At 41.9% G+C, this 18,485-nt stretch overlaps 1 pseudogene; it reads left to right on the plus strand.

The window, feature by feature from the left end:
- Window positions 1-3,459: 3,459 nt before the first annotated feature.
- LOC139664162 (interferon-induced protein 44-like) lies at window positions 3,460-10,544 on the plus strand (annotated as a pseudogene).
- Window positions 10,545-18,485: the final 7,941 nt, after the last annotated feature.

Genomic DNA, 18,485 nt, shown 5'->3' on the forward strand with positions numbered 1-18,485 from the left:
TGAACAGATAGACAACTGATTGGCCATGTGGTGTTGCGTCCTGATGTGAAACAACTTGGTAATTGGACATGGAAGAAATTATTAACTTTTAGTGAAAATAAATCCAACATGTGGAACTGGCATATCTTGACAATTGCATAGTGTTGGCAGGGGTATGCGCTTTACTGAGTGCTATCTAGTTAAACTATTAGTTGTGGTCCTCAAGTATTTGATTATACTGTAAGTAGAAATGTAAATGGATTGTTCAGGTTTTAAAGAAGCTCATCTGATGAACTGGAAGCTCTTTCACTCCATCCAGAATCCACTGGCATCAATGTTTACTGAAATATTACAGATATTACAACATAGAACTAACTAGATAGCACTCAGTAGAACGCATACCTCCACCAACACTATGCAATTGGCAATATATGCCAGTTTCACATGTCGGATTTTCACCAAAAGTTAATAATTGTTTCCACACTGAATTACCAACTTGTTTCACATTTTCATGACTGGACCTGAAATGGGACATGAGATCTGCCTGTTCACATTCTAGCCACTTTTAAGGATTTTAGCCGATTATCTCAACACCACATGACCAATCAGCTCTGTATTTGTTCAGTTTCCATTAGGGCTGCCTTCTTTCCACTGGACCAAGTTTTAGAAAAATTGGCAGGGCGGTGATATGGTTAATGGAGGGTTTGTTCCTTTTTCTGTCTGCTGATTGGCCACAAAGTTTGATGGTGTAATGTGAATCCGTTTGGAAGTTACATGCCTTTTTAACGAGGAGCCACGCCCACTGCCAAGCCCCCCTTTGGCCAATCGATGTAAAAAGTTAATCAGTTCTTCCTTGCCCCATGACCAAACTTTCCATTAGTGTCCCCTCCCACCCCCTCCCTGTTGTATATCTTCCAAATCGTAAACACTTCCTGTTAACTGGAGTTGTTTCCTTCTGTTTTAAACAAGCCATGGTTCAACCTCTTTTGAAAAAGTCCAATTTGGATACTCATGCGCTTGGTAACTATAGACTTGTCACTAAACTACCTTTTTTTTAATCAAAGGTAATATAAATAAGTAATATCATCTCAGCTATTATCACACATGAGCAATAACAGTTTATTTGAAAAGCTGCAATTAGGCTGAACTATGGTGTGCTTCCACTAGGTCATATTGCATGAAAACACAATATTCATTTTCACTGTTATACAGATGACACTCAGTTATATGTCCCCATAAAGCCTGGCAATACTATTGGCCCAAACAGCCTCATGGAGTCTGTTTTTGGAGTTTGTTTTATTTGGACCCCCTAATTTTTCCATCCGTTTGCGTGACAAAGGGTTGTTCAGTCCTGCTTCCTTCAGTTAAAGAACATCTAAAAAATAAGGTCTTTCCTATCTTTCATCGATCTAGACAGGGTAATCCACACTTTTATTTTATTAGACTATTGTAATCGCTATACTCCTCCCTTAGCCAAAGCTCTCTAAATCATCTACAGTTTGTTCAAAATGCCGCCACAAAGATTTTAACTCCATCAAGCAAAAGGGGTCATATCTCCTGTCTTAGCATCTCTTCACTGATTCCAGTGAAAATTAGAATCCACACTACACATCCTGGTAGTTGAGGAAGAGCAATCAAGTGCAGATTCAAAGAACTCCTTTTCGGCCAATCAGCACCTACTGTATGTTTTTGACCATTTCCTTCACTCCCAATCATGGATGAGGCTGGGACTGATGGTGTTCAGCTCGGAGTATCATGTCCAGAGAACTGAAGGGATCTGGAATTTTCGGGCCAAAAACGTGAAAAGGAGTGCAATTATTCAAGTTTAACAATACAAATTCAAATTATGTGATTCAAATTCAGTTTTTTAATGCAATTATTCAAGTTGAGCAATTCAAATTCAAATATAAATAATTCAGTTTCAGTTTCTAGTGATACATGTTTCTGCCCATAGACCCCTTTCAGTTTGCCAGGCATGCCGAGGCGTAGACGACGCCATTCTAATCCTTCTCAACCTTCTCAGCCTGCTCTATAAACACCTGGATGAGCCCAAATGCCATGCAAAGATTCTATTTGTTGACTTCTCATCAGCCTTTAACACAATTAACTCATCTATTTTAGCAGAGAGGCTCACACATCACTTTGGTCTCAGCGACTCCCTCACTCACTGGATCCTGGATTTCCTCACACAAAGAACTCAACAGGTGAGAGTGGATGGGCGACTCTCTGACTCAAAAGTGACCAACACTGGCTCTCCACAAGGCTGTGTCCTCTCTCCCTTATATTAATTCTTTACACCAACAACAACTGTATCAGCCAACATCCCAATAGACATTTGATCAAGTTTGCTGACGATACAGCCTTAGTTAGCCTCGTAACTAATGAGGAAGACCAACATGGCCCCGTACTGGACGAGTTTTTCAAATGGTGTAAAGACTCACACCTGAAATGCACATCGATTTCAGGAGTAAACGCCCATCATCACAACCCACAGTCATCAATGGTGAATTAATCCACGTTGTTGTAGAATACAAATATTTAGGTGTCTTCAATGACAAGAAATTGAAATGGGGCCAGCACACAGCGTACATCCACAAGAAAAGCCGAAAGTTGGCTTCATTTGATACGGGCCGGTCCATTTGAACACTTTTTTTTTTTTTACAAATCTTTCATTGAGAGCATTTTAACGTTCTGTATGATCTGTTGGTCTGGAAATACTACTGTAGCCCAGAAAAACATGCTGTATAAAACTGTGAACATTGTCAGTAAAATTCTGGGTGTCAAACAGGCATGCCTTAGAGACATCTATGAAACCCGGGCCCTCTCTAAAATCGACAAACTCCTACCATGATCACGACACCCACTCTATCCCAAACTGTAGCTCCTCCCCTCAGGACGACGCCTCCAGGTCCCCGGCTCTAAAAGCAACCAGTCAAGAAACTCTTTCATCCCATCTGTAATTGCTCTTTATAATGCACACTCATGAATTACACACAGCACACATGCACTTACTCAACCAACTGGACAATACTGTAAGACCAGCTGACTGATGCTGGGCCCTGCACCTTACAATGAAATAGATTATCCATGGTATTTCCTGCCTACTGAATATCTTGTGTGGCACTGAATTATTTTGTGTGGTATCGTTGTTGGTGATGTATTTATTGTGTATTGTGTTACTGTGTACCCCTGGTGATGTGTCTGTATGCTGTATGCACTCTACTGCAAAGGTAATTTCCCCCTGGGGATTATAAAATGAATCTAATCTAATGTTCAAATCCCAGGCACTTCTACCCTGAGGAAGCTGCTTCATTGCTATGTCATTGTGTTACAGCGTTGCTGGGTGCAACCTGGAAGATACACCAAGAGTTCAGTGTCCCCTCGCGGATCAATAAATTTCAAATCAGATATCCTGCTTGAAAAATGCTGAAACACAACTTCTCTTTAATGCAACTCTGTTTGTTTTGGATTCAGAGACCACAGTGAGTGAACTTCAGAGGCTCCAGACAGTCGGGATCCTTACGAACCTTAGCAGACCAAACATCCACCATGAACCCCAGGCTGACCAAGAGCCAGCAGAGAGCGCTCTGCTCCCAGCTGGGACATGTCAAGCTACAGCTGCTATACAAGGCCAGCATCCATGGTTTCACCGGCGCAGCCTTCCACCAGCGATGTGACAACAAGGGTCCCACAGTGTCAGTGGGCTATAATGCCTCTGGCTACGTCTTTGGAGGCTACACCAGTAAACCTTTTAATCAGTCTGGACAGTACATACAAGATGACCAGGCATTTCTTTTCACCTTCAAAGGAACAAATCTTCTCAAATATCATGTCACCAATTCTACTTATGCAGTGAAAATGATAGGTAACAGTGGTCCTTATTTTGGAGAAGCATTTGTTCTTGTTATTGGAAGCCAAGCAGTAATCCATAGCAATCCAGGAAACCATTACAACTTCACTGCTGCAGAAATGCATGGGAACAACCTCCAGCTAACTGAGTGTGAAGTCTATCAAGTCGAAGGTGAGTTCAATGTAAACAACTGAATTTCGATGCTTAGTCATTCCTAGCCTAATGTCAATGCAAATATGACATGTGCTGTATTTATGAGGAAAACATACCCTTTTAAATATTAATTCCAGCCATTTAGGTATTCTGTTGCATTTCTTGTTCATTTAAGTCTAGCATCATATCTATGTTTCACAATTCATTAATGAATTAACATTTATGACATCTTCATTACATATTTGTGTTAAATATTTTAATATGTAAAGTGTGTAAATTATTATTATTATTTGTAGGCCAATTTCTGCTGAATTTAGTGATTTTTAACCCATTTCTGCCTCAGTCTAAACAGACATTGTGTCTTACATCATGTCCATCACATGTCCCTTCGGTGTTATTCCCACTACATTTCTGAAACAAGTGTTTGATGCAGTTAGAGTATTTTATCTATTATCAATAGCATTTCTCTTTAAAAATTTCACTCATGTAATGAGTCATCTTTGATGTTGAAGAGAGTTACATCTCCAACAGGTTGGAGATGTATGTCTGATCATTCCTACATCAGACTATTATATATAGGAGACCGGTCCTTCGCCGTCAGGACTGACAGAATCAGTGTCATCGTTTGACTATCTTCTTAAGACAAACATAACAAACAAATAAACAAACAAGATGACATGTAGACTAAGGCTTCTCAACACCATATAGGTCAATTTGTGATTTGAGGTTTTGAATGTGTTGTTACTGCTCTCCCCTTACTAGTGTCTGTCTTCACTGCTACTTTTCAATAGAAGATCTGAGCTTGTTTGGCCCTCAAACTGCAGGTAGAGGAATGGATGAGACCACACTTAATAAAATCTGGTGACAGACAGATTGACTGAATATTAAAGTGATTATTACCTTTTGTCTGAGGGATTTTTATCATGGTTAATCAAGGTTTCATAATTGTAAAATTATGAAAGTTACAAATGCTGATTTATTAATATAAAAACGTCTTTTTTTTTTATGAATGTGCCATGTAAACCCCTAACATATAGACTAGTTTTATAGCTGGATGATAATGGACCAGGTCTCTCTTGAAAAACAGATTGCATCTCAATGAGACAATTTAATAATAGAGACAGTTAAATAAAATAATATTTTTGACACACTGAAGTCAATCTATTGTTGTATGTATACAAGTTGTTTTTACTCTTCAACAGAACGAAAGGACCTAGATAAGCCTTGGAGGACCATAGTCTGGGAATCTGAGTAAGCTGGACAGAACCATTTTGTGCAATATTATGTTATGCTTTGCAATGCTTTAATATACCTCAATTTGCTATACTACACTATACTGTCTTGTCTTTAGCCATAGTCTCTACTCCAAAACACTCTGAGTTGTAGCTTGAGAAGAGTCAGCTCAGTTAACATGAACAAACTGTTAGCTAGTTAACTAGCCAGCAAACACACTGATGTGAACATGCTAATGCTAGCTGCTACTATACGTTAGCTAGTGTGCTAATCAGATGTGTTAATAACAAGACAGTGCACCAAGTGGTTAGCTAGCTAACAAGCTGACATTATCTAAACACTAAATCACTCAGATTTATCAGTGATGATATGATCAGTTCCCAGTCAAAAACAGCACAGAAATTAACCATGTTAAATTCTATTCAATTCTGTTGAGACAAACAAGCTGCACATTTCAAGACAGAATCCGCTTTTCACAGTCACTGTTGACAAGATTTGTGGACCTCCAATATGGCCGCCAGATGGTGCAAAGCCAAGCCTAGTTTATTTTAGATTATAATGAAATGAATGTGTCTATTATAGTTTGTAATAACTTACTTGATGTATGTAGCCTACATAACCTACGTAGATTGAGAGATAATTGCGGAAATTAAATGAAGCAGTACTTTATCTCACCTCTGTATGTTAGTGGTTCTCAGTCCTGATCCTTGAGGCACAGATTACTGCTGTTTTTTATCCTACCGGCTAATTAATTGCATTCACCTGGCATCTCAGGTGTAAATCAGCCCCTTATTAGTTCTCTTAAATGAAAACCAGCAGGGCTCTGGGTCCTGAGGAGCAGGATTGAACCATGACATAGTCTACATCTACAAGCTTATAACAAGCTGAAAAGGTTTATTTATCTGCTCTTGTTCCAACAGGAGGAGGAAGGGGCTGATTGACAGTATTAAACTGTACAAGCCCACACACAGTTCTGTGTCCCAGGCTCGGGTCCTGCTCATCGGACCGGTGGGAGCTGGGAAGTCCAGCTTCTTCAACTCCATCAACTCTGTGTTCAGAGGCCACGTCACCAGCCAGGCCATCTCCGGCAGCTCTGGCACCAGCCTCACCACTCAGGTCAGTTCCTGCTTCTTACTGACTTCCATTTGAGGAGTTTGGTTTCAAAATGAGAATTCACCATCTGAAAAACCTGCAGCCTGTTGCACCAGTTAAACCTAAATGTCCTTTGCATTGAAAAACACAATTTTCCAACTTTCTACATCATTATGAGGCATTTGGGCTGTAAATTGGCATGAATGAGTACTGAAAATCAGCGTTTGTGATATTTTCAATAAATATTGTATGACTAAAGAGACCAAATATTTCTTTAACAGTGTGTAATATCACCATGATGTCTATTGAAATATAAAGTAAAAAAATGTATTGACTTTATATTTTGAGTGAGAAGTTGGGCTGTGGTCCCATTGACATGAATGGAGTTGGGTGGGATTTAGAGTCTTTTTGGAGCTGACCCTAGCGGACATTAGAGGAACTGCAGCATTCAGCCACTTCCTTATTGGCTTCAAAATTCACCCGTGGTTTTGGCCGCTTGGTTTGAAGGCTGTCTGTCCAACTTATATGGATAGAATTCTTTGCAACCCATCGCAGTGGTATAAATGGCTGGCCCCTCTTCAATGCTGCACACAATGCAAATGACAAAGACATCACAGAGTTACCAAAAAAAGGCCTTACTCATTCACCCATATTTTCCAAGCCGGTCTGGAGAGTCAAACCAACGACCTTCCAGCCACAAGCCGCCTCTCTAACCTCTGGGCTTCTTTTTAAAAAAAAAATCTTTTGAACAGCACTCTGACACTGATAAACTTCACCACTTTGGACCCCACAGTTTCGCACCTACTCTGTGAAAGCTGGACGAGAAGGAAAACCTCTGCCAATCATCTTGTGTGACTCCATGGGATTGGAGGAAAGCACGGGGGCGGGGCTTGATGTGGATGACATCAGCAGCATCCTGAAAGGTCACATTCCAGACACCTATCAGGTAGAGATTCCTCTGATATTTCTTGATCAAAGCTTTTCCTTGCTTTCAGCAGAATATTAACATGTGGCAGTTGATTTGTTCATAGAAATCGTTTGTTTCTATGAAATAAATTGTCTTTGTCTTTCCCCTGTATGGCTCAGTTCAACCCACGGCTATCGCAAGTCTCCAGAGCTTAAGGACAAGATCCACTGTGTGGTCTACGTCATCGACGCCTGCAAGGTCTCCATCTTGCCCGCTAAGCTGGAGGAGAAGCTGGTCGCTGTCCGCAAGAAGGTCAACTTAATGGGTCAGTCAGTCATACCAAAGGACCACAGTCCACAGAGTTCGGTCAGCATTTGAAAAAAGTCCCACATACTTTTACAAAAGACGTATATGCGTACTCTTACAAATACCAGAATGAGTATGTATGTTGTCAGTACATGCACAGTGTGTCTGCAACAGAAAACAAACAAATGATGGTACAAACAAAGGAGAGTAGCTAACTTAAGTCCTTGGTTGACAGAATGGTAATACTTCTACAAAGTAGATACACTGCATTTTCAAGATAAGAAATAATGTTCAGGTAATGGAATTTTTTTGTGTTTTGGAAATGAACTCTTCGTATTCTGGTGTTTTTCAGGGATTCCCCAGTTGGTCGTGCTGACTAAAGTAGATGAAGCCTGTCCTGTTGTGGCAGAGGACCTGAGGAACATTTATAAGAGCCAGTACATTAGGGACATGGTGAGATCTACTTCAAATTCACCTTCACGATTTTATTCTGAAAAAGTAGACCTTTTCCCTAAATACGGGCCATACTGGAGTGCCTGAAGTACACCTTGTATGGCTGTCTTCCCAATTTGACAAGTTTCCAGTTTGTGATATTATTCAGGATGTCGCACTTCTGTTTGTTTTATTCTGTTTGAATTGCTTTCCCTGTCAGTTATTTTCTATTATCTATGTAATTCAGTTCTGAACTTGTTTTTTGTGTTTCTTTTTTTCCATTTAATTTTTTTAAAACTGGATTTTTTTCTCTTCCTTCTGTGTATTATCATTTTATATGTGCAACTAAATAGACTACACCAAACTAAACTAAGCTAAACTAAGATACTAGAGATGCACCGATCGATCGGCCGGTGACCGGAATCGGCCGGTTTTCAGCTGATCGGCCATGACCGGTGACCGGCCGATCAGTCTCATATATCCGATTCTGTGCCGGTCAAATTTAAGACAATGGTAAAAACTCTGCTGCAATTAAGCAATATTACACGAGAGGGTGTGCGTTACCGTGATGCTTACCGCATCACTGCCAATAATGACGGTAACGCACACCCTCGAGTGTAATATTGCGATTATGCAACAGTTACCAACAAAATAAAAGATATAAACAAAATGTATTCATATTGTGGGGCAATTCGCTCTCAAAATAAAAAACTTTTTGCTAGTGTTATCTCCGTTTCCCTGGAAATACATGGGGTCTGACTAATAACTGGAAAACAATCAGTCACGTCAGTAGACTCCTATGTAATGGAACCTAGTTTACTACTCCAGTAAGTAGGCGGAGCCTTAGTAACGACCTAGCAACAGAGACGATTTCTAGTCCCTGTTGAGTCAGCCAGCCAACTTGAGCTAATGCTTTCTAGAGATCGCGGGATTTCCCAAACTGAATAAATACCACACATATAAACACAAAACTGCCTTGCTAGCTCAATCTTGTTGTAACTAAGATATCTGCTGAAAAAAATAATTTTTCCATGGACAGATTTAGCTACTATGTCCGCGAACTTCACATGTATTTTTAAGCTAGTAGCGCCGTGTCACCGACTCACCGGCACAGCTGATGGAGGATGCAGAGCGTCTGGTAACATCAAGGCTGAACAGAGTTAGCGTAACGTTAGCGTTATATTTAAATATATTGTATGATAATATATGGCGGAGTAATATTTAGTGATGAGCACGGCTAGGTGTGCTGTCATGCTGATTTGAGCACGTTCTAAATGTCTAGTTGACCAATCAGATCGCTTGGTCGGAACTACCTGTTGTATAATAGTCCATAATAGTAATAGTCCGTGTGTTGTTATATAGATCTGTTGCACCTGTTTTCTTTCGGGAAAGTATAAAGTGGGATATACTGCAATTCATTTTAATTTGGATTTTATTTGTTCAAAAAAGCTCTGTCCAGTAACCTGGAGCACTTTTTTATTTTGAGATTTGTTTGAGTGAGAGTGAGAGAAGGTCCTGTAACCTGGTGCAGTTTTGGAGAAAATGTAAGTTATTAATAGTCAATGTTTTATTATGAACATACAATTGAATTTTAATTTTCCATTAAAGAACAGCTACAAAAATGTTTGTGTGTGCTGTCAATTATAGTTCTTAGAAAGAAAATCGGAATCGGCCAAAATCGGAATCGGCAGGTCAGACTTTTAAAAAATCGGAAATCGGAATCGGCCAAGAAAATTGCAATCGGTGCATCTCTATAAGATACAGTAAACAGTGTTGTAGTACTCGAGTCCTGGACTGGAATACTACTGGAATACCCCCCGCGTCCTCTAACTTGACGGGATGACAGGTTACCAAAACTCTGCAAAACTGCAACAAAATCAACTTTTCCACTGTGGTTCAAACCAAAGAAAACCACCTGGAGGTTTGATCGCAGCCTGAACATAAACTGCCCTAACCTACATGTCCAGGCGGTGGTTTTGTGGTTTTGTGGTTTTGTGTTCCAGGTGCAGGAGGTCGGCGCTCGGCTCGGTGTGCCGCTGTCCTGCGTTGTTCCGGTGAAGAACTACTGTGAGGAGTTGGAGCTGGATCTGAACTGTGACATCCTGCTGCTCAGCGCCGTGATCCAGATGCTTCGCTTCGTCGATAACTACTTTGATGACATCAGTGACCGATTCAGAAACCTGGACATAAAAGAATAGGAAGGCTTATAGTAATTAGTAATTAGTAATTACTTACAGCTACTAGTTACTTCTCTCAAAAAGTAATTGAATTACTTTATAATTACTGCATAATAAAAGTAATTAGTTACTAGGGAAAGTAACTTTTGCGTTACTTTTAAATGTCTGTTTCAATTCTCTTATTAATGCACACATAGCTATGTTATTTTAATGTTGCTGTGGCACAGTTTGGGACAAGACAACTGTCAAATTTTATCTATCATTATACCCATTATCACTATGATGAAAACAGCTACAGCTCACCACTATTTTTGTCCTTTATCTCGAGGAGGGAAAAATAATGTTATATAAATAAAGCTGCCTTGCCTTGCCTTGCCTGAAATCAGTGGACCTTGATCTGTCCTTCAATGACTATTACAAGCCAATACTTGCAATTATACTAGAGTTCTAAATAATAAAATAAATTCAAAGAAACAACAACAAATGCTTAATGAGTTGTTTTTGTATTTTACTGATTGCACTCAAAAATAAATGTTAGTCAAAGCAAACACTAATACAACAAAAGTCTGTTGACAGTACAATAAATTTCACTGCCACACTGACAGTCTGCCTCAATGTGTTTGATCTTAGTATTTTCGTAAATTCTGAAAGAATATCATAATAACATCTTAGAATAACATCTTCTGCATGGCCACATACAAAGTCATGCAGTCTATGAAACAGTAAACAGTGCAGTATCTGGGTCGGGTGTGGTGAGCCAGTCTGGGTTTTATATCCCAGACATCTTCATCTCTAACTGTGCTGGTCCACTGTTACAAAGACCTTCATTGGTAAAATCTTCAGAGGGGGTTCTTTATCAGGATCAAAGTATGGAAACAGGCTGTTGGTGAAAGTGTGTGTGAAGGTGTGTATGTGTGTGTTAGTATCAGGATCAGAGAATGACAGCTTTCCTCTGTTCCAGTCCAGATGCATCAGACTGCATCTGGACTGGAACAGAGGAAAGCTGTGGAGCTTCTTCCTCGTTGGGAGAACAGTGCCTGGATCTGATGGGTAGAGTGCTGTGTATTTATCATTATTGAACCATATTCTCCATAATCCAGACTCTATGTCTCCCTTCCTCTGGACAGACTCTGCTAACACCAGGCCCGGATTAACACAGTGTGGTGCCCTAGGGTGACCTCACTTGAAGTGTCCCCCTCCTTCCACTTTACACACAAAAAAGTTAAATTTACTATAGCAATAAAGATCATAAATTTACATTAACTTACAGGCTCAACACACATACTACAGAAAAATATAAGACAATGTACTAACCAACAAATTACTTTACACCATGGATTGACTACAAATGCCATTTTAGGCTTTACATACAGAGCTATACTGTATCAAATTTGAATGCAACATAACATACATAAACATACATACATTTTCAAAGGCCTGAATGAAGACTAAATGCCAAACCATTACAGAGCATGACTAAAAAAATAAAACAAAAAAGAAAAAAAAAATCATTACAGACATCTAATGCAGCTTCAGCACCACGGACAAGGCCCCACATACCACCAAACGGAGCAAGCTCAATGACTGTAGCAAGCAGTCACTTCAGGTGAAGTGAGGTGACAGTGGGAACTGCAGAAGGAGAAAGGAGCAGCACGTTCAGGGATGGACCGGGACGTTAGTCCAGACCAGCCCACCGCAATCGCCCGGACACCAACCATCCTTGCTGGTGATTTCACAACACAACCTGCCAGCTCCGCGGCTCAGATTTAACTGTGCCTGTCATTTGACGTGGGTTTCTTTAACGTGCCCCAGCTTCCCTGTTGGGTGGAGCGTTTTTAAGCACTGTGATTGGCCCGACGGTCCAAACACCGCCCAGCCGGCAAACTTGGTATAAAAACTAACCAAACCAGTTGTTTAAGCCACCAAAACTTGTATAACAAACCGGCACTGCTCCGTATTTATTTTTTCAGAACCGGAACGCGCGTTCCGTTGTCAGATTCACACTGTGCGTTCTGGCCCCATGACACCCTCTCACTCTGTTTATAGAGTAGATAGAGCCTACTTTTTCGCAGCAGCAATTTCGGTGAACGGCTTTTCTCTTCCCGCACAAAATGCTTGAACTGGACAAATTCAAATGTGATCTCTTCCTATTCTTTTTTAGTATCAAAGGTTAATTTTGGCAGTGTACGCATTCCCGCCAGAGAGTAATATATAAACAAAATATGACGAAACTTTTAAAGGTAGCCTATAATTGTGTTTTGAATGCTGTGATGCCCCCCAACAAGACAAATTGAAACTGAAATGGGCCGGTACCAGCACTTCTGATTTTTGTCCACATGAGTACCCTCCTGGTACGCCTGAAGAGAGTATCTCCATATGAAGTGCGCCATAGACTTGACAGGGCTTCATTTAAGCAGACAGCATCCTACAGCCTGAAGGCAGCGCTTCGCTCCCACATGGTGAGTCAAACTGCAGCCGAAAACAAAGCTGCATAGATCAAGTGAAGAGGTGTCACTCTGTGGGCTAAATTAAATAGCTTCTTGTAATTACGTGTTCTACTGGCGTTTTGCCCCGCAAAGGCAGATTGTAAATAATATAATGGCTTACATTCTGATGCAGGACTTTGTGGGCAAAACGACAATGGAATGATATTGTGTAGAAAAAATAAATGCATTTATATTGTGAGCAGAGTGATGCCTCTTCACTTGATCTGATGGAGCAGAGCAGTCAGTGGAGCGCAGGGCCGTTAAAGTGTCAATCATGAAGAAATTCATGGTAATCAAACGCCAATATGTCCAATCAACACTACTGGTCAGGTGCCCATAAAGAGAGAAAATAAAATAGAGGATGTGCAAGCACAAATGAAAGGTATGTTATTGTGCCAAGGAGGAATAAATGTACGTAAAAAGTTACATAATGCTAGTCTTCTTAAATCATGACTGACAACAACAAAAGGTCTTTATTGCTTTGTTGCCACTGCCTCCAAAAAGCACAGACAGCTCTGTCCGTCAGTTATATAAAGACAATATTGGCCTCTGTCTATTTGCATCAGTCTTCTGTATGCTTGTAAGTATGTAATCTTTCTCTGATATTATTACAGCACTAACCCAGCACATTTTTCTGTGTTGATTTTTTTTAAATGGCAAGGTAGGTCTAGTTGTTTTGCAGCTAAACTGAACTGCAGTTTTGTTTCATTTTCAGTTGTTTTTATTGTAGCATATATGCAATATTATATTTGTATGTAATGAAATGCATACAAAAATACATTTGAAGTGGGATATATTACCAAGATATGCGTATAAATATAAATATGTCCAAGACACATGCAATGTCATGCAACTGCTGAATTAGGGTACTGGCACCTTTTTTGGTCCGATTCAGGCACTGCCCGATGCCATATATGAATAATCCGACCCAGGCTAACACACCCAGTTCCCAGACTAAACTGTCTCCAACTTCAACATCCCAGCTGTGAGTTCCTGAGTTAAAGCTGTCAGAGGCCAGAACAAACCTCTCTGGGTTTTTCGGGAGCTGCTCTTCTCCCCATCTCACAGTGGTCAGATCTTCAGACAGGATGAGTTTTGGATAGGCAGTGTTTGGGTCCAGAATCATAGGAGTGTAGGAGACCATTTCCTGCATCTTGTCCCAGACTGTGAAGCTCAGGTTGCCCAGGTGTTTGGCCTCGTCTATCAGAGCTCCTGAGACCAGCTGTGGATCCTCCAGCAGGGGGCGCTGGACTCTTTCCACTGTAGCCTTGTAGTTCTGTGGGAACGAGACGTCTTCAGCTCTCAGCTCCTTCTCTATGGCTCTGACTGTGTCTGAAAGAGCTGCTATCTCTCTGCCCAGACTTTCAATCTTCTCCTTCATCATCTGACTCTTCTGCTCCTCTTCCTCCCTCAATGCAGTTATCATGGAACTGCAGTGATTTATCAACTGCTCTTAATCTGCCTCTCTGTGTGTCGGGCCTGGATCTTAATGTGTTTTGCTGTTTGATCACAGTTTCCTTCAACTTCATTAGAGAGCTTCTCCTGTAAGAAACTGTAAGAAACATCTGCTCCTCCTTACCCATCACTATAGATCCCCTCCAATTCGCCTACAGACCAAACAGATCCACGGATGATGCCATTGCTTTGGTGATGCACAGTTTAGCATTCAACACCATTGTTCCCGTTAAACTCATCACTAAGCTCAAGGACCTAGGGTTGAGCCCCTCACTCTGCAACTGGGTCATGGACTTCCTGGTTATTATTCATTCATTATCTTGTATGCTTCGACTTAGTTCTTTTAGTGCTATCTCCCTTGTACCAATGTGTAACATTGTCCTTCTTGTGTAGTATATTTCCTATTTGTATATTCCCTATATAATATATATTATGTATATATATGTTATGTATATTTCCTATTGTAAATTCCTATTTTATTTTTATTTTTATGCTACAAAGTTGCTGTGAGCCTAGTCACAAGCATTTCATTGTCCAGAATGATTCTGTGTCATGCTGCACATATGACAATAAAAAACACTTTGACTTTGAGCTTCAGTCATTTATGAAGTTCCTCCTTGAGATCCAGTGCAGCTTCATCAATGGGTCTGATTCTGTGGCTGGTGTGTGATTTTGAATCTACACACACTGGCTGCTGATGGTCCAGACAGAGGAGCTTACGTTTCTCAGAGTGTGCTGAAGCTCTCTGATCTCTCTCCAGTAAGAAAGCCTCCGTCTGCTGCCCAAACACTGCCTATCCATACATACGGCATGTCACTGGCAAAACCAACCTCGTCGCCGGCTGCCTCTCCCGGGCCATCACGGGGGCCATCCACTTGGGACTTGACTACACTCGCATGGCAGCTGATCAGACCGCCGACCCAGACGTCCAGGCTGACAGGACGGCTGTCACAGGGCTGCGGTTGGAGGACGCAGCTTTCGACGACGCTGGCACCACGCTCCTGTGCGACGTCTCCACGGGTCAGCCCCGGCCCGTCGTTCCCTCTGGGTGTAGGCGGCGTGTGTTTGACGCCGTCCATGGCCTCTCCCACCCGTGAAGAAACCATCTCTAAGGCTGGTGGCAGCCAGGTTTGTCTGGCACGGGCTCAAAAAAGACGTGAGAGACTGGGCTGGCACCTGCGTGGCATGCCAACGCTCTAAAGTGCACTGCCACACCAAAGCCCCCCGGTGCAGTTCCCGGTGCCCGAACGGAGGTTCGACCATGTCAACGTGGACCTAGTGCCCCCCTCCCCCCCTCCCACAGTTTCACTTACCTCCTCACCGTGACAGGTCCACTCGATGGCCGGAAGCCGTCCCGCTGTCGTCGACGACGTCCACCGAGGTGGCCTGGGAATTCATCGGGTCGAATGGTGGTCGCCCAGTTCGGCACCCCATCTGACCTCTCCTCTGACGGAGGCCCACAGTTTATGTCCGAGCTCTGGAACACAGTCACAGAGGGCCTGGGGGTGAAACTCCGCACCACCGCGTGCCACCCACAGGCCAACAGGTTGTGTGAGCGGTTTCATCGCTTCATGAAGGCCGCTTTTCGGGCCAGCCTCAAGGACAGCAGCTGGGTCGACAGGCTCCCGTGGGTCATGCTGGGCCTCAGGACCGCCCCTAAAGGGGACCTCCAGTCCTCGTCTGCCAAACTGGTTTACGGCCAGCCACTGCGGGTCCCAGGGGATTTCGTCCCTAACACCACGGTTCCCTGGTCTGCAGCCCGCCAACGGACCACGCTCCGGGATAACGCCAGTGTTTTCGCACTGGTCCCCACTTCGCATCACGGCCTCCCATGGTCTCATGTCCCCACAAGTCTGCAGTCGGCAGGGTACGTTTTCCACGATGCCCAGCGTGGGCCCCTGCAACCTCCCTACTATGGACATTATTCACCATAATCTGTGGTTTGGGTATGTTTAACACGTGCAGTTATATTGTGTGCTTTTCAGGGTCAGGGAGACACGGTCCCTTTAAGAAAGTCTTTTCTGAGCAATGTCAGCTCGACATAGGTTTGTTGGTTTTGGGCAGCGCCATGTAAATTGTCTGGCTCTCTGTTGGTTTGAAATAAATGACACACGAGTTGGTGTAGTCAACGAGAGAAGTTGTCCGTCTCTACATTCCTGCCACTTCTACAGCGGCTCATTTTTGGATGCCGGGTCAGTGAGGAGACAAGGTCGCGAGGACGGAGGAGGAGACACAAGACAATGCACCCGAGGAGACATGAAGGATCCTCCATGCGTCTTTTAACCAACTGGAACGTCCTTAATGTTGGCGGCTCATTTTTGGATGCTGAGTCAGCGGGGAGACGAGGCCGCGAGGAGGGAGGAGGGAGGAGAGGATGCATTTTGCACCCTGAGTGAAACTCAGGTAAGTAAAAACTCAACAAACAGGAATTAAGTCGGTCAGTTGTGGTGCCACTCCCTCCTCTAGAAAGTCACCTGAAAGTTATCATATTGTCTATCTCTCGGTGTGTGTGTCTCGTCTGGCGTGACAGAATAACAACCTCTGTTTCCTTGTTTGTCTAGGGTGAAGCACATTAAGGGGTGCCAGAACAGTAAAAACCTGTAAAAAAGTACAGTGAGGAAGCGGACAAGGCTCGTTCTAAAACCAGAGTAAATATTGGGTTGCTTGGGTTGGGTGCTTTCACCCGTTGGAGAATACTGAAGCTCTCCTTCAATATAATATAAGTTACAAAGGCTTCACTTTAAACAGTCCAGTCCAGTGTCTGTTTTTCACCTCAATGGACATGAGTCATGAGTCCACGCAGTGATAGAAACTTTGTGCTGAAGGTAATTTGTTTCATATTTTGTTTCTGAGCATATTTAAACTTATTTGCTGTATCTTGAATACACACAATATCAGTTCATTATGGTTCTTGGACCCCATAAATTAGTGATGCCCCCCCCACTGGTCCCCCTATTTAAAAAGTCCTAGAATAGACTCAAGGGAATTGTTGTAGTTTGAATTTCCTGAGTTCTTAAGTTTCTTCCAGGACTAAATGAGACATTGGGATGGTCCGTGAGTGCAGAAGTCAAACCCAGTGAAAGGCTTTCACTGCAGTAGAGAAGTGTCAGATCTGTCTCCTGCAGAAAGGTGAAGGGTTGTGGGAGGCGACTGAGGCAGTTTTGTACATGGCTTGCAGGACCTGCTGCTCAACAGCATCCTCATATGACACACTTGTATCTGCTGGAGATGCAAGATTGAAATAAAGCTCATCAAGGCCTCTGAGGTGGAGAACATCTTTTCTCGCTCAACAAAGCCAGATCAGTCACTGTAACTGCACTGGTGCTTACATGTTACATGAAACTGTCATGTACTCCACTGATTCACTCCTGTGTGTGAAGATGCTGCTGTCAGTGTGTGGCATTATGTTTATGCATTGTGATCAGAATAAATACATTTTATTAGAGATTCATCACTGTGTTGATAATACAGCCTGTTTCTAAAGTAGGCAGTGGATAAGTTCAATTTGTAGTACGAATAAATGCTTAAATGTTTATTATTATTCTCAATTGAATGTTGAAATATTTTCTTTAAATGCAATTATACAACTTTGTTTTTCATTAGTATTAATTGTATAGCTCGTTTTGAACCAGACGGCAGCGGTTGAGCCAAACTGAGAGATGAGTGTAACAGCAGTACAACAGTGATGTGATCAGTAAATAGAAAGAGACAGTACTTTGCTTTAAGTCTTTATTGAGAGGTAATACTGAAGTAGCATCAGTATGACGGAGAGAAAAGAAGGGAAAATAATTGATACAACCAACCTGCATCACATTTCCAACATATTGATCATTGTTGTTGAAACAGTGCTTTGTAGCTGTCAGAATGTAATACTGAATGTAACACTTCCTTATAGTAACTTACAATACGATATACTTTATTGTCCCTGTGGGAATATTTGCCTTGGACAGTGCTGCTGGTTCTCATATAAGAATACAGATCAACACCACAACATATTGCAAAATCCCAAACAGAAGGCATAGCACTAAAATGATAAAGCATGACAGCCACCCATACATGGAATAGACAGAAATACATACATTCACACATGTTGGTACAAAAGACACGCGTACATACATACATACATACATAGAGTATATACAGACCAAAATCAGAATCAGAATCAGGTTTATTGCCAAGTAAGTTTTCACAGTACAAGGAATTTGCCTTGGTATGAAGGTGCACACAATAAGCATAAAAATGGAGAAAAATAATACAATAAAAGAATACAAAATATAATAAGAAATAAAAAATATACAAATATATATGTGGCCGTGTCATCAGAGAATTTGATGACATATTTGGCAGAATGGCAGTATATACTGTATGTATGGGCAGAGAGTAGTGCCACCAGCTGAACTTGAATGTTGTACCCC

The sequence above is a fragment of the Centroberyx affinis genome, unplaced genomic scaffold, assembly GCF_046629955.1.
Source record: "Centroberyx affinis isolate AG114_WGS23_722 - 3 ecotype Tasmania unplaced genomic scaffold, CSIRO-AGI_Caff_v1 ptg004203l_1, whole genome shotgun sequence".
NCBI lineage: Eukaryota > Metazoa > Chordata > Actinopteri > Beryciformes > Berycidae > Centroberyx > Centroberyx affinis.